The sequence below is a fragment of the Patagioenas fasciata genome, chromosome 3, assembly GCF_037038585.1.
Source record: "Patagioenas fasciata isolate bPatFas1 chromosome 3, bPatFas1.hap1, whole genome shotgun sequence".
Lineage (NCBI taxonomy): Eukaryota > Metazoa > Chordata > Aves > Columbiformes > Columbidae > Patagioenas > Patagioenas fasciata.
The window spans coordinates 54116260-54134497 of record NC_092522.1 but is presented as its reverse complement, the minus strand read 5'-3'; the positions used below and the strand labels follow the sequence as shown (position 1 = coordinate 54134497).

Below are 18238 nucleotides of genomic sequence, written 5' to 3'. Positions count from 1 at the left end.
GAGCAGGAACGCCTAGGTGAGGTCACACAGGAATGTGTCCAGGCAGGTTTTGAATGTCTCCAGGGAAGGAGACTCCAGAACCTCCCTGGGCAGCAAACCCCTCCATTGACCTGGCTTCATCCGGGGTCTCAGGGGTATGGGGCTCCTCAGGACAGCCTCCAGCAGAGTAGACAGAGACAAAGAAGGCATTCAGCAATTCTGCCTTCTCTGTATCTTCCGCCACCAGGGCACCCACCTCATTCATCAGTGGGCCTACATTGCCTCTGGTATTAGTTTTATCTGCTATGTATTTGAAAAAGTTCTTTTTGCTGTCCTTGACCCCTCTTGCCAGCTGTAATTCTAAGGAGGCCTTGGCTATCCTAGCTGCCTTCCTACATCCTCTAACAGCAGCCTTATATTCCTTCCAAGTGGCCAGCCCCTGCTTCCATGACCTGTAGTATTATTTGAAAGTGTTTCCATATACTGGCACAGTGTGGTATAAATTTGATGTGAATATCACATAGGATGGCAAAGATCTGGAAAATAGGTTCATTTTAAAAATAAGGTTAAAAAAGAATAAAACGCTTTCACACGGTACAGGCGAACACTGAATGGGAAACAAACATTAGTTCCCCATCTCATAGTTCAAAGACAAAGAGGAGTTGATCCAGCAAGCTTCGCTTTCAGTAATAGTCCTAATTTCTAATGAATTTAGAGGGTGGAAATACTAGGCCTTTCAAATTGCTTTAGATTGTTTTATTTGTCTACTTTAGTCCGATTTTAAACGTAAAAAAGCTTCAGCTGGTACAGAACACAAACATTCAACATGTAAGTATATGAGCTACTATGAGCACACATCTCTGCTTAAACTCCTGAATTGTATTTTTCTTTATTTGGACACAATTCAAGGTGTTAGCAGAGTCTTGTTTTCTTGGAGTTTTTAAAATTTTATATATTCTTCTGAGCACAGTTATGAAATACATGATTTCCCTTGTTCTGCTGAAACAGCCTTCCTGTTGCAGTCTTTATGGACTTGTGATCTGTAAGAGCATCCTCTTAGAAACACAAACAAATCCATCTTTAAACAAATCTTAAAGGAAGTAGAAATTGTCTACATTAAAAACTTTATCCTTTCTAGTAAAACTTTGTTTTAAAACTTGTTTGGTTTGTTTGTTTTTAGTTCTAGAGATATGTGGAATAGACTAGAACACTTCAGTGAGTTTAAGGACTAATTTTTAAGAGACTTTTCTCTGGAAAAAAAAATCAAATAATCGATATTTGCATGTATTTGTTTACACCTTGATATGTAAAAGATGCTTGATCTTGTCTAGAAGAATCAGCAATTTCAGTGGAGTTTGATAAATATATATTTCCTTTTAAAAAGCATTGAATTCTGAACATAACCAGCTATGAGTTTAAACAAAATTAAGGTTTTATTTTAAATATTTATAGAGTTTGAACTTCTATGGCTGCAATTTTAACTTCCTAAACTTTAGCAGAATGTTAAATTGTGGCACAGTCATTAAGCAACAGCAGACAGGTAAATCTGCTGCCTTTGGAGCTACTAATTGAATCATAGAAATGATGGTTTTGTGGCATGGACACCAGGAGATCATCTGACCCAACTTCCCATTTGAAGTGGGCCTGTCACTAGCACTAGATCAGGTCAATCATGGGTTTCCCTGGCTAAGCTGTGAAACCCTCCAACATCATCACAGATTCCTTCACCTCTCTGGGCAACCTGTTTTGTGGCTGCCCTGCCTTCCCGCCCCCCTCCATGCTCCCTCAGTGTCCTGTCGGATGTAGGGTTTACAGTGTTCTGACCTGCTCTACAGATTCTGCTCATAACTGGGTTAGATGCCCTGAAACTCTTAGAGGTTTTGCAAGATTTGTAATGCCAGGGCTGTATTTTGCAAAAGCTCTGAGTGAGGACAGGCAGCCACTGGAATCATTTTCCAAGGGTCATTGTGCAAAAAAACAGGATAGAGTAAGGAATATCTCACTGCCACTCTGTCTCTGCAGAAGCAGGTGTCCCGTCTTGCTTTTCCAACAACTGGTTAAATGGAGCTTCAGATTTATTAAGTACTCACTTGTCAGAGGTTGACATCATTGATGAAGTTCTCACGGAAGGCTTTGGAATTGAGTGGAGGGTTGAAAGCACAGCAGGCAAATGTAGTTAAAACATGATAATTCTTTTTGTTAACAGCATGACAAGGCACAGGGTTGTCAGAAGCATGTTCAGCATCTCCAGGTCAAATAATTAGATGCAGAGCCTTTGGTGCAAGCATGCAGTGAGTCTTAAACTTAGCACAGACTCTAACATATTACCATTATGCATATATGGCTACAAATAGTAAAGGTTCCAGAATTCTTCGATGTTGGTTGTGCCAAGAGTGTTTTACTAAGCCATTTTTCATGAAAGCTGTTGGATGACGTTTTCTTCCCAAGTCTGCTTTCATAGCCAATAGTAACTATAGAAATTAAGTACACACAATATTCAAGATTTCTCTCAGCTGTGGCTAAATCTAACATTTACTTACTGAAATACATCGCTTAACAAATATTCACCAAAACAAAATTGTTCCTGAACTGGACAAAGTGTTTTGGTTTATGTTATTCCAAAACCATAAATTCATACAGCAGTTTAGATTAAGAGCAAGATTCGATAAAGGTCTTCTACACTAACGAGCTAGATACTGTGACATTTACATTTTAATTGTTTTGTTCTCCAAGTGGAACCAAGACTGCCATGTTATGTGTTCATAATTCATAGGTGCTGAGTGAGTAGAAATAGGAATATAATTAAAAATTCATATACAGACTAGCAAGTAGAAAAGTGTCTGTACATGCATGTGGACAGCAGGAAGATACCTCTGTTCACTTCTGATCCTCTCCAAATGATTATTTTTACTATTTTCTGCTGTACATGAGTGAATACAGTGTTAGTGCCCCCCTTTTCTATAATAAACTAGTGGTAAAAGCACTTTTTCAAGGAGAAGATTAATTTTATTATTTAAGAGGAACTCTAGAAAGGGAATTCCAGTCTATCTCCCAACTTTTAAAAGATTATTAAACTAGTTACAAGATTACTGAGGTGAAAAAGACCACAAAGGGAAAAGTCTCTACATGTCCTTTCAAAGTGCTGTTACTGTGCTGCAAAGAGTAAGGATTCATAGGGCTGAAAGTGGCAAGATGTAAAACACACTAAATTATGTATCTTAATGCATACATCATTCATGCAGGAGTTTTGGAAGCTTTGTCTTATGGTATTTTATGTCCATTATTGCTTGCTAGAATGGATCTAATGTTTTTTGGAGTAGAATTGGACCTTAAGACATCATTTCTTGAGTGCTTACCCAATAAAGCTATCAAAGGATGTTCTGTTTTTTTTTTCCTCCCCTGCTTTTCCTGAACCTTGTATTCCTTACTGCAAAATGGCAACACTTCATTAGGGAAGCAGAAGGTCCTCCTTTAGTAACGCTGTTGCCAGGAAAGTTGAAGGATCCATCTGCAGAACATGAATTTGAACTCCTCTGGCCAGAGTACTAAATTCAGATTTTCTTCCCAGCTTAGTGTGTAAACCAGTAGGTTTTTATATAGAGAATACCACTGTTATATCCATCTGTATCCATGCAAGCAGTAAGAAACTGCTGCTAGCAATGGGCCACATGCAGCCTGTGTGTAAGGGATAAAGTGAGAATGTCTACTACATGGCCTTAGAAGGGGAGTGATGCCAAGAATTGTTTTGTTCCTGGATTTTGAAAACCAAAGCAGAGCTATTGAACGTGGGGCATCTTAGCTATGATGGGAAGCACGAAGGACTGCTCCTGTCTCCTAAAAGAAGTGTAATTGCTTATAAGCAGAAAAAAGTATTATTGAGATTGCAGTTCTGGATTTTCATCCCTCTGTTCCTCATTTAGGAGTCTGCAGTGTGTATTGGAACGAATTCTCAGTCTTTGTTTTTTTGAACTGCTCTTTCCAGCCATTATCAGTAACGTGTGTTGTGAAGGACTTTCTTGCTCTTCACCCTTTGATAATAACTCATAGCAAGGGTTTTATTTTAACCATAATGTGATTTGTTTACAATCTGAAAATTGTGACTTGATACTCTATTTATATTCATCCATATAGTGTAACTAAAACTACTTTCATTATTTGTCTTGTAGCAGTAATAGTTTCTGATCTGATTGTAAGGCTATAGGAAAGCATTGTTTTACCTTTTTTTAAAATTTTATTTTACCTTTTTATTTTACCTTTCTATTATAATAGCTAATTTATTGGAAAAGACATTACGTTTTGGGGCAAGTAGATGTCAAGTTAAAGGAATGTTTTGATAAATGTTTATTGGCTGTCCATCTTGGCAGAACTGCTCCAGTTTAACAACAGCAATTTTATACAATCTGAGAGTACACTTCAGTGAACTCTGTGAGTCAATTTAAACTGTCAGTGCTCTGGAAGGAAGTCCTATCTTTTTCCTCTTTCAGGCTGTTTATTACTGCTGCCCCTTATTTTGCCCACATTTGTACAATGTTGGCTGACAGGGCACTTATCCTGCTGAAACATACTCCAGCCTGTTTCAGCTTACAGTGTCAAAGTGCAGTCTCTGAGGTTGAGGCAAGTGAAGCTCCTGCTATCACCAGGCTCCCCTGACCTGCCCTCTTTCCTCTCCTGACTGCTTGCCTCACTCTCCCCTTTTGCATTTACATTGGTGTTTCTTGCAGCTACAGAGGCGGTTCGATCAGCTCTAACAGCTGTTAACATGCACAAGGAGGAGGGGAAACACTAATAGGTTGTCAGCATAAGATGTGTGGGTGAGAGTGTCCCTCTTGGCAACATCACAGTCTTCATTCATTTAAAAACAGTTATGAATCTGAGTTCTAGCAGAGTAATTCCACAAGCATCGAGAGCAGCATAAACTTGCACCATAATTGAAAGGTGTGGTTTTCATCCCTGGATGTTTTTTCTTTGCACTATATAAACTTTTGCATGGCCGTGCAGTGAACAAGACTGGGTTTGTTGTTCAACCTTGATTAAAAGCAGCTCAACACTTTTTTCACAGCAGCACAGACTTGACATACGGGTTGGTAAGAGTGTAAGCTGACAAAAGTTGTGGCTGCTGCAGCCCTGCCTGCTTCTGCTGCATATGTGTACCTCCTCCTTTGTGCCCATACACATAGTAATGCCACTAAATTAATGAGGCACTTCAGTTGCATCAGATCCAAACATGAAAAGCTTCAATGCAAGAAGGTTTTTATTTCCCCTCATAAAGTTATGTTCTTTTCCAGTTCCATGCTTGTTTTTGCTATAATGACCACATTGATAGTATAATGTAAAAGCAGATTCTACAGTAAAAATACTAATGGTTAAGACCATAATGTCATCTAAAAGCTTGTATTTTATAATATGTTTTCCAGCTATAACTTACATGGCTTAATCATATTGCTCTTGTTATTTCGAAAGATTTTAAAATCAGCCCTTAATTTTTGCAGATTTGGGTAAAGTGATTCATATATACAGTGCTAAGATGATAAAGTTTGTTTAATATCCTCAAACATGAAGAAATCATGCTGTTTCATTTATGAAAGTCTTACAGACTTGAATATCCAGTAAAACTTTTCTTTGTAATTCAGTCATATAACTTAAAACAGATAATGAGTAAATTACCGGACACCATTTCCTGTTTTTAATTTACATTTCTTGTTGTCTTAAATCACTTAATTTGATCAATGATATTTACATAGAAAAAGACCTTGGAAGGCTTTACATTTCATACCTAGAGGAGGTAAATCAAAACATTATGACAGTAATATTTCATGACTCCTCTACTAACCAGTTTTTTTATGAACTAATGAAGAAAATATTCTAACTGTAGACAATTACAGAGATAATTGTCAAATTCTGTCAGTTCTGGCATTGGAATGAAACTATATTAGACTTTGCAAACTAGAGCTGAAATAAAAGAGCAAATGTTAGACTAATTTTTTTTTAATGCATATGAAAGAAAAGGTCTTACGTGTTTACAGTTTTCAGGCAAGTTAAAATCCTGTATTCGTCTGAGTTTGTGGGTATCTTTTTCTGGTGTTTCACTTAAGTGGGCATTTTTCAGTTTTTAGATGTTTGACTGCAAGAGTCGGAATTCAGAACAAAGTGTTAATAACAATAACAATATGCTGATACCAAGATTTTAAGATTTCAACTTGCTGAGTGAGTAGTGAATTACTCATATGCAGCTCATATGAATTTCTCATAGGCATGCCTCTAGAGCTAGCCAATAGAAAATGTGGGAGGGATTAGCTAGAAAGCATCTGCCATACAGCTTTCTTAGCACCCAGACTCCAAAACAGTTTCCAAAGAACATGTAAATCATCTTTCTTTCAACTTGATATCACTCATTACTGCTAAGAAAAATCCTGGCCTCTACGTAGGCTTCAGCCTTCATCTTAGTCTTCTCCCTGTTAGTTGACTGGGGTTGCTATAGGATACCTGGAGTGAGTTCAGTGAAGAGCCATCAAGACAGGGTTCTGGAGCACATGTTCCATGAGGAGAGGCTGAGGGAACTGTAATTTTTTCAGCCTGGAGAAAAGAATGCTACCAGGGTACCTAATGGTATTAGGTCCTAACAGATCTAATGACCCAGTAGCTATGAGAATGCTGTCAGGAAGAGATGCAGTCTGTTCACTCTAGTGAATGATGAGAGGACAGAAGATGTGAGTTAAAACAAGGTATTTGGGATGGTGAAAAGCTTTTTCGCCATGAGGACAATCAGTGCATCAGGATTTCCAGAGTTGTGCAGTCTCCTTGGAGGTTTTCACAATCCAAAAGGAAAAAAGCCCTGAATAACTGACATAATTCTACTTGGAGAAGGAGGTTGGTCTGGAGATTTCCTGAGGTCATTTCCAACCTGAGTTTCCCCATTATTCTACCTCTTTTTCCATAAGAGGGTAGTTTCTGGCCATTCCATGGCACTGACACTGATAAGGTCAGGCAAATTAGTGGTGACTAAGTGACTCTCAAACTGGGGGAAGAAAAAGGAAAAAGGCATTTGGGAGTTTTTGCTATGATAGTTTTGCTGCTTTTCTGAAGATGTGATGTGAAGGGGGCAATAAATACTGCAACTGAGAAGATAGTGTATTTTTCTGATAAGACTATCTCCCTTCTGACCCTCAGAAAAACCACAGAACACCATATTGTTATAGTTACAATAATGAACTCAATCATAAATGTAAGGTTGACTTTATAAATACAATTGAGTAAGCCTGCATCAGTGCTTATCGGCTGAGATTCCTACTGCAACTAATTCTTCTTACACAGTCTGCTCTAGCAAGTATACAGCAACTACTCCTGCCAAGTAATGCAATAGAATTGAAGCAGCAAGGAATTGAAGCAGCAGGCCATGTCTGTAGCTGTCAACCTCTGGATGCTGCCCTTGTCTCATAGTCTCCTCTTGTCACTGCTATAATTTGAATTACATTGGAAGCTTTTAGTGGGTGAAGGAGACAGGAGAGGTAGTATAGTGGTATGTGTGCTAGAGAAGGTAGTGGGAGGACACTGGGGAAACAGGAGAGGAACTCCCCAAAGTGGGAACTTGAGTGATCACTAACTGAATATGATTTATGATATAGCTATGCTTCCCAAACTTATACTAACTCCCTGCAGGGGAGCTAGGTTGCAAGAACCTGCCAAAGGCTGCGAGTGCGCAAGGGCTTGTGCAAGGCCATGCGTGCAAGACTGGTGCATGTCCCCATGCACACTCTCACTCCCATGTGCACCCCTGAGTGCGATGACTACAGCCACCTTTTTATAATAGTTTAGAGGTGTTCTAAAAAATCCAAAAGTTTTGAATAAGTTTCATTGTAAGTCTTGTTGAATAAAATTAGGGGAGATACTTTACGATCCAAGTTTTCTGTTTCAAAACTAATTATGTTATACTTAGTGAGAAAAGACTGGTGGTCTACCCTTAAATCTTAAAAAAAATATGCCCTGGCTTTCCTTAGTGTCCTGTTGCTAATGATTTAACATGACATTAGTGTTTTGTATTGGATATCTTCTCAGATGAAACTATTTGGACAAAGGTGCATGCACAGTTTACTGACATTGGTAGACAGAATTTGAGGAACCTTTTTGTTTCCACAGAAGTTGAAAACATACATTCTGACATACATTCTTCCTTATCTACGGCTCCATGCTCACTATACTTTTAAATTGCAGCTTTGTAAGATATGACTGAGAAAATATTTTTCACAGGAAGTATATGCATATTAACTGATTACTTACATCTTTTATACAGTGTTTTACTAACTCATGCCCATCTAATTTGCGTGCCCTTCATTTATTTTGTGAGGTTTTAGATTAATAGTTTAAGGTCAGAGCAACAAGAACTTGATTTAATCTCCTGCATAATATAGTCCATCAAATTCAGAAAGGGATTTCTGCATGTAATGTGTAACTTCTCATTGAGCTAGAATATATGCTTTTTTTAGAAAGTAATACAATCCAAAGGTAGTGGTGATGTCAGAGAGTCCATTATATCTGTACATTATGTCAATGCTTAAATTAAACAATGCAGTACCATTAGAATTTGCGATCCAGACCTACATATAATTACACAAAATAGTCAGATTTCACTGAGTAAATAATTTAGAGTTAGACAACCATTTACAGAGAGATACTATCTTTAAAAATCCACAAAAGTAAAGTTTTAGCATACTTCAGATTTAAAACTTGTATTTGATGAGCATCTAGTATGCCTTTGGACATATTTAACATGTATTACAATATTAGTATTCAGAACAACAATCAGGTTGCTCCAGGTGAGATGTGCATATGACCTATTTCTGCTTCAAGTCAGAAGTTAGAGTTCTTACTTTAGAGAGGTTAAATAGACATCAGCTGGCTCCTGACTGATTGTAGTTCCCAGTAGACTGGAGGTTGAATCCCTTGTGTTAGTAGTTCTTCTAAAGCTTTATCTCTTGTGTGACCTACTGAGCAAAGATAGTTTTGCAGTTGAATTGCCAGGATATGCTGCTGGGAAGTGAAAGTTGAAGACTCGAAATTTTGTGAATGGGAAAGATAAATAAAAGGAGCCACCACCTGCTGAGCTTATATTCTGGCTTTTAAACAAATATGCAAAAAATTGAAATATTATTTAAGGGGACATCACTGAAAGCAGGTTTTAGTCTCCAGAAAAGAATTTCATGGTCTGCATTTTCAGTAGGCAAATGTATCACTTTTATAATCTTGATTCAAGTGACTGAACTCTGAAGAGCAATTGAAATTCGTATGCATTCCTGTATTCAGCATCCAGCAGGAGGTTTCCCTCCCAGCACTATATCTTTTTGAATTGCTGAAGTCCCTCATTCTGCAACAGTTGAAGGGGCCTGGGTTCAGAGTCTAATTTAGGCTTTTTTGAATTGTCCTCAGGTTGGGGGCTTGTGTTCAGCTGTTAGACCATATTTTTCTCTTTGGATTTGTATCATGCATAACTCAATGAGATAGCAGTCTTTGATTAAGTATCTAAAATATTATAATGTAAACATTGGTTATTGACTAACTGCGTTAGATGTATGCTGACGTTACTTCAGGGTCCCATAGACCCACTCTTAGAGACAGAGTAGTACACAAGGTGTCCATTGAAGGAGCTATTATGGTATCTTCTTTTCTTGCAAGTTACAGACTGCCTGATTAAAATGATCCTTTTAGATTATGTTTTTCCAAAGAAAGGAAAGGGAGACCTTCATCAATATTGACATGGTTCTTGTGTTTTTAAAAGGACTCTCTCAAGCTGTGTAACATTTGCAGCCTAACCACTGGAAGATTATGCTACAAAATGAAAAAACATAAAGTGAAAATAAACCATTGCAACAAGTACTTCAGTGAGCATCCAAAGTAACAAAGCCTCATATCCTGCAGTTTTTGTTTCCTGGTTGATTAGGCTCAAAAATAAGCTTTTCCTGCTGATGTTGAATACCATATGTGGTGTCTTATAATGTGAGAGATGAGCATCTTGATTGGAGCACTCTTCTCTCTTTGCCAGTGTCTCTATAAAACACGAAGGCAACTGATTATGCTTGAAATATACTTTTTTCTCAAATTCAATTGGAAGTGACTGATGCATACGCACTCCTTAGGAATAAAGGCTGGCAACTGTACACACAGCATGGATGGATAAACCTTGTCTCCTTATGAAGGTGTTTTAGAAAGGGTACGCCTGTGCATTAATTCCATTTGCCAGAAATAAAATGAGAGAACAAAGGAACTAAATAAAGTTGAACTATTGCAATCACACAAGTGAATTATAGAAGCAGGAAAAAGATTGAGTTCCTTTCAATCAGAAGCCATTGCTTGAAGATGGACCAAAATGTCTGAACATATAACAACTGATTTACATAATTTTATTGTGGAAATAAACTGTCTGTCAGAGCATAGTTCTCAGTTTTGGAAATGCAAGAATGTTAATGGCTTCAGTGGTTTTCCAGTGAAGTGGCTGGTAGTATCACCAAAGTTGTCAGCAAGGTGCATGAGCAGCACAATACAGAACTTCTTTTAGAAACAGAATATCTGAAGCAGATAATTTTTGTCACTTCATTAGAAGGTAGAAGTTCTTTTCCTACAGCGACAGAGGAGGAACCTCTGACTGCCTTTCTGGCTTCCGTATTTAGTCTGTAGGTGTTATTCCACATGACTAAAGGTTAAAGGATCTCTTACCAAGTTTTGTAATTAACCAGTAAGTATATCATTGTGTATTGTATCCTGTTGTTTAATCTCCTGATTCTAATGTACTTGAAACACTAATTTGATGGAAAGGTGTGACTTATTTAAGAAACATTCCTCAGACTTTACTAAATGCCTTCTGATAACATACATTTGTAAACACAGGAAGTTTGTAATAGTGGTAACAGTTTTAGTTTACAAAGGCATGGTCAAGGACTGCAACTGCAAAGGTACCAGTAAGACTAAACATTCCAATGTATAATGAAACAATTGCTTTGTATGCAACCCAAATGTCTGTGTTCACACCTGACTGAGACTAAGACAAAAAAGAGTTTTATCAATGTTCATTCATATAAAATATGAGTTTGTAATTTATGTAATCTGTATGCATAAACCTCTGAGATTAAAGTGGTTTTGCTACTCGTGTAAGTGAAGGACAATTTATAACATGGAAGTATCACTTAATTTCCCAGCTCTAATGTACAATACTGTATCTTGGGAAGAGTAATAAAAGGAATTCTTCCAATAATAGACATTTTATGGAAAATTACCACTAGAAAACCTACTTTGTTTTAGAGATAAAATGGTATGAATGATAAAGGTAAGATGGTATTATGAGATAATAAATTCCTACCACATTGATAAAAATATATTTTGCATTTCTTAAAAAAATATTCAATAGACTTACAGAACATAAATATTTAGTTACAACATTAATTTATGGTATGGAACCAGATGAAATGTCTCAGTGAAAGTTGTGGTAAGTTTTATAGTTTTCAAGAAGCCAGAATTTTACTCCTGCCATAGGAATTTGCATTGGTTACTTAATCTAATTTTCTTCAAGCATATAATTATTTTTATTTAGTGTTCTAGATGGATTCACATCCTACATTAAAACATTGCTTTTTAATGACAAGATGTGTGCTACCAAAAATAGAAATGAAGCTGATGGCTGAGGACTTGGACCATAAAGAGTATGGAATATGGAACGAGTATGGAATATGGAACAAGTATCAATAAGTCTTTTTTTTTTCTTCTTCTTCCTGCTATGAGCCCTGTGTTTATGCTGTTTATTTTGTCAGGACAGTATGATTTACTGTATCTGTGCTGCAGCCAAAATTCAGCTATCAAATTATAACTTTTTAATCTGAAAAAAACCCATGCTTTTGCTAAAGACTTGAGTGGGAGAAGTTTTGATGTTTTCAGAATTTGTATACAAAAACCTTAATGGATTGTAAAAAAAAAAACCAAACCTTCCCATTTTCACTTAAGTGAGATTTTTAGGATTTGAATAAACGTGCTACACAGAATTCTAGATGCTTAGTATGGAAGGCCTTAGTTGTCTAAAACTACAATATGCAATCTTATCCTTTAGTTTCGTAATTTTTAAAATATGATAAAAAGAGCTTGAGAATGGTAGACCAAACTGAATTAGTGAGTCATTCGTGTCATCCTGAGCTGCAGTGTTCGCAATATTCCAGATTGAAAGTGAACATGTAGATAATAACACAAATGTACAACTGGAAAATCTGAAAGTGAAGATGGCAATGGTGTGTATGTATGTATGGCTGGTGGCACTGTTTGTGGATTGATGCTCAGTGAAGAATCCGGAGAGCCTAGGTAACTTAGTTCTGACCAGTTCTTCAGTCTTGCTTATGGCATTCAGAGCATACTAGTGTTCCTGATAAATCATCTCCTTCCACAGCTACAAGGAAGGTATACATGTACCTCATCAAACCTCTCAGCAGTGTTTGGCCCTGAGTGCCTTCTCATTGTATTTTTTTTCCCAGTTCCACACCCTTCTTTCTCTCATTCCAGACATTTTTAAACAATACATGCAGGTTTTTCACAAGGGCCTTAGGTCTGCAGTCCATCTGTGTTTGCAGGAATGGAATAAAGTAGGGAATGTGCTACTTTCTGTTGCTACTGAAAAAGTGTGTTGTCTTGAGGTCTCTCCAAGTTTTGTGTTAAACAAAATGCGGTAGGACCAGTCCTTGTAGCATCACATAAATAAAGGCTTTCAAGACTGGAAAGAAACCACCCATCAGAGTTGACTTGAAGCTGACTGATAGGAATTGACCTATCCAGTTCAGGGTGAGTGATTCATTTCTGCCAGTCTTCCAGGCAAGTCAGCAGCACATGCTGATTTTCAGTGTCAAACACTGCTGATAGGTTTAATGAAGTAAGCATGGATATCTTCCTCTTAGCTGTGCCAGAGAGGAAAAATTCACAAGCAAGACTAATGCACTCTGAAAGCTGTTACCAAGTCTGAAAGCCTGACTGCCCAGATTTAGGTCATTCTACAGAATTGAAATTATTTTGTGGAAGAGTATATTGGTTTGTTTTATTTTAAATTATTTTAATGATAATTTCTCCCAAGAATTAAAAACTTTATTCTGCAGTAGCTGGACAGAACATTTGGACTACAAAGAGGTTTTCAGCCTGGGCATTGACACTTTATTTTTCATATTCATTTAAAAAATGCGATTTCAATTCAGATTATGTTCAGATTACGTTAGGCTGCTCAAGGCTTTGTCCAGCTGGGCTTTGATTGTCTTCAAAGATGGAGATTTTACATCATCTTTGGAGAACCTGTTCCAATGACTGCCTTCATTGTGAAAATAGTTTTTCTACTTTCTGCTTAGTATTTTATTGCAGTTTGTGACCATTGATTGTCTCTTCTCTTGTCATTGTGCATCTCTGGGAAGCGCCCAACTCATCACTACAGTGTCCTCATGTTGGGTAACTGAAGATAGTGATAACATTCCCATTAGGCCTCCTCTTCTTAAAGCTGAACAAAATGTTTCTCTCAGCCTCTCCTCATGTGTCACGTACTCCAGCCCTCTCTTTAAACTGTTGGCCTTCCACCAGCCTTGCTCTAGTTCACCAATGTCTTTCTCTACTGGGGAATCTGATATGTGATCTTCTATTCTAAATACAGCTTCAAATAAGCTTTGAATAAAGGGGGATGCTGCATTCCCTCAACACTCTTGATATAGCCCAGAATGCAGTCTCCTCATCTCTGCCACAAGGGTACACAACTGTTCAACTTGCTCCTCACAGGGAGCCCCAAGACATTCCCTGCTAAACTGCCTTCTAGCCAATCAGTGCCTGGCCCGAACAGTTCCAGTGCGGAACTTTACATTTACTATTGCTGAACTTTGTGAAATTCCTCTCAACCCATTTTACCAGCCTAACAAAATACTTTTGAATGTGCGTCTCCAAATTTGATGTAATTCACAAAGCTTCTCTGGCTACATTCTGTCCTGTGGTCCTACTTATTAATGAGATGTTAAATAGCTCAGTATTGAGCCCTGAATAATGCTTCATGTAACCACCTACCAGTTGGTCAGCTAACTGCTGTCCTCTGGGCCTAACAGACCAGCAGTTTCCACCCTCTTTGTGGCCAGTTCCTCATGGAACTCACTTGAAGTGAATGAGATGTAGACTGCCAAATGGCATTAGATGCCACACTATGGAGTTGTTAATGTCTCTGTCTCATTAAAATGCTAGGTCCATGTATGAACTAATTTCTAAATTTAGGTCCCTGCTCCTTGAGAATAAGAATCAACTGACATATTTGTTTAATACTATAATTTTAAAATCTCATTCTCCACCATTTCCTAAAGAGATTAATTGCATGACTTATCACAGTGTAATGAATATGAAGACAAATAGAAATCTTATTTTTATATCACTATTATTGCTCTATAATCATTTAATCTTATATTTATTATTCCTCCTGGAAGTGTGCAGGCCTTTCTATATATATATATATCTTTACTATGTAACATTTCAATTTTAAAAAAATTCTGTTGTAGTGGTAGGTTAGAACAAAGCTAGGTGAGGAAATTAACCAACATCATTCAAAGATTAAGTTTTTAGACATCAGGTAAACAAGATTTACTTTGTTAAACTCCACAGAAGGAAGATAACTCTAAAAGTGGCTCTTGTGTCTCCCTCATTCTTCTTAATGAAAGCAAGCTTACTGTTTTATACATGTAACCTTTCAAGCCTCCTGTACTATTGTATATCTTTGTATCTGTTGATTTTATTCTTTTGGAAGTTGGCCTTTTTGTCATCTTTCTGAACATGATTTCATTAGTTTTTTATAAAATCTGTCAGGTCTAGGAACATAAGTAGAGAAAACATGTTGAAAAGGTTTATAACCAGTATTTATTCTCTAAGTAGCCAAGGTGAACACTTACTCTTCCTTTAAATTTTTTCCATCATACAGTCTGACTTTTTGTTAAAGTCTTGTTGTGATAGTATGACTTGATGAGGTCTAAAGGGTAGCAGTATTCTTCTGTGTAGCTGTTCAGTACTGTATAATCAGATTAGCCATCTTTCATTACTATTTCAGTGGTTACAATAAGATGGTGGCTGTGTATAGGTGTCAAAACTAACTTCTCTGTCTTCTGTAGCTTAGTTTGCAGGTAGTCAGTCTACAAGGTCAGTAGACATTTGGCTTGCTTTTGACCAAAAAGACCACAGTTACAAGTGAGCAGGGGTATAATTGAGCAACAAATTACAGTGAATGTGAATTAAACAAAGCATCCCTAGAGCTACATGGCAGAAGTCAAGTGTTACTAATTCTCCGAGTTATTACCTCATAATAACTAGCATCCTGAAGATGTTCTTCTGTTATTAAATTCTTGCAGAGTAAGTGTGTTCTATCAAATACGGAATAACAATTTTCACAGTGTGTGATTCATGTTGGGTACTTTGGTAATCAAATCACATTACATAAAGAAAGTGTGTATGTGGTTGAATCAAGCAGAATTTTGAGGAAAATAATATTTTAATTTCACTTGAAATAATATTTAGAAGAACAATGGAATCATCAAGAAACTTTTCAGCATGTGTTTAATGGATCACATCTTAGACTTCTAGAGTTGCATGGTTGTCAGAAAGTAATTTAGTAAAAGTAAAGGACCATGATGAATCATTTTCAGTTTTACCATTTCTCCAAAACACTGTTTTTTTCTAAAAAAAAATGTATTTTTGTGCTCAAATTTCTAATGCAATTTGAAACGTCTCCAAAACAATAATAACGATTAAAAACTATAGTTTGTAGTTTGTATTATAAAATATGGTTGTATTTAATCAGGTGTATAGCTAGCAATCCATTGCATGGTGTTATAGGCTAATTTAGACTATTTAACTCTAAAAACCTGAAAATATTTAAGGGAAATCAAAAGTTTTCAAACATTGTAGACTGATTGTAGAACTGAGGCATTTTATTTGTCTTTGAAATTCATTGTACTTTACCAACATATTTACCTAAACAACTGAAAATAATTCCATTTAGAGTAAAAATGGAAGTTAGTTTTTCTACCTTATTCCGTTTTTAGCTTGTCTGTTAATAAAAATGCAATAGTTTCAATTGTAATGGTGGCTTGTATAGTAACTCAGAACTAAACAGAGCCACTGACCTAACTCAGCAAACAGTAATTATATATAGACAACTTTCTCTCACTGTTGTGTGTAAGGTAAAATGTAGCTAAGAGTAAAATAGCTTAATATTCTATTACAAAATGTTGGCATGTTGGAGCTTCTGTCTGTATTTTCTCCAAATGTTGTCAAGGAATGAGCTCTTGTCTGCAACTCATAAAAAATGGGTTTATGTTTTGAGTTTGTTTTGGTTTTGTTTTTGTTTTTTTAAATCAGTATGTTAAATAAAAATGTATCCTCTTCATCAGAATGTATATTTTAGTTATACTCAGTGTGGCCTAAGAATAAATAATATATTTACTATAGTCCATTATAGTAACATTTGGTGCATCACTTACAATGCTTTTACAGGATTTAAGTGGTCAGTATACAGTTCCACTAAAGTTTGCTTTTGTAGGGCTTTTGCATGAGTGTTTTATGAAAACAAAACAAAAAAAAAGGTAAGAAGATACATGGAACTTAATATTTTCCCTTGCTTCATTATTTTTTTTTTCAAAATAATCTAGATAAAGAAAACCACATTACATCAATTACAAACTTACACTTTTGGGAAGACACAAAGCTATCTATATCTCTCAGAATGCTTTTATATCTAACATCACTTTTTGTGTTTGAGCTACATGTACACAAATTCCTGACCTCATGTATATTTTCGTTTTCTTGCAGAAGTCAAATGAGCTGTATGTAAGCATAGGTGATCTTTTGAACTCAGATCATCAGAGATCTTGTTATAAATTAAAAATTATTTACAACATTTAGGGTTTGTCTGTAATCAATAATAAAAGTCTGTAATCATAATAAATTACTCTGTATACTTGTATTTGCACACAGAGATATCTATATTCACAGCTGAAGTTACTTTGATCCCTTTCTCAAATTCTGTTGTCATACTATTTGGATGTGTGATAATTTAAAAAGCAAACTAAGGCATTTTCAGATATGTGAATGAGAAAATGTTTAAGCAATCTTAAAGCAAATATATAGTTATTTGTTACCGTGCTTGCATAACTTATTAGTTTATATAGGCATGCAAAGATCATAATTAAGAATTTTTAAAGAGCTTAACCTTTTAGCATAGAATTAGTAAGAGAAAACTTAGCCCAAAGATTACTTTACCTAGTTAAAGATTTTGGAAAGTAAGAATTCATAATGGCAGTATTTCTTGTCCTCCTTCCTCTTACAGCTTTCATAGCATAGCTTGGTAGCTAATAGGGGCAACCCTAATACTTAGATGGTGTAACCTTTTCCATTTTAATAGATTCTCACATTCTTTGCTTTGAGAAGCTATCACATTTACAGTGTTTGCAGCAGATCTTTGGTGTAAATAAACCCTTCAGGCTATGATGTGTTTTTGTAACATATTCTCTTCGGGTTTTGCTTGTATAGAAACTTGAATGTTGAGATTTCAGTTCTTGCTTGCAGAAGAACTGTGGCCAACTACCAGAATTCTGCTGCGTCAAAATTTGCAAGCAGACAGGCATCTCTGCTGAAGTGTTTGACAGTTCTCTGAGCTGCTTTATATTGGAAGGGGTGAGACAGGAGCCGAAACAAACCACAATGTCACATCTAACTGGGCTTTATCCTGTCCCTAACAAAACTGTCTGCAGAAGAAATAAAGCTCAGTTCCCATTCCCAGTAGATTTTGCCCCATGTCTAAGGCATTTTGTTCCTGCGTATAGTTCCCTTCCTTTTTCCTCCTCCTCTGCCTCTGACAAAAGCACCGTATGATCACGAAGGTATCTTAATATTCAAACAAAAATGATGAGTGGTAGAGGAGGAGAGTGAGTTGTTTCATTTGCCAAAGCTAGAACTGTTTGCTTGTTTGCTTTTTCCTTTAAAAGAGCACATAGGAGGGATTATATAGGAGCAAATATTGTATTAGTTGTAAAGCACACCACATTTAGAAAATGCCAGATTCCAGATTGCCAATGATAACTTAATTGCAACTTCTTTCTGTGTTTATAGTATCCTGTAATTTTTAATAGTGTTGTAGTATACCAACTTGTATTATTTAGTCCTCAGGATAAACTCAGAAGGGTCGGAAATGAGATTGCGTGTACAACATTAAATCTGCTGAATTTAGATTACTGCTTTA

At 36.5% G+C, this 18238-nt stretch overlaps 1 protein-coding gene across 3 annotated transcripts in view; it reads left to right on the top strand.

Annotated features, from left to right (window-relative positions):
* The window catches only part of PACRG (parkin coregulated), a 243531-nt gene that overhangs the window by 1432 nt on the left and 223861 nt on the right, over positions 1 to 18238 (top strand). The window lies entirely within an intron of this gene.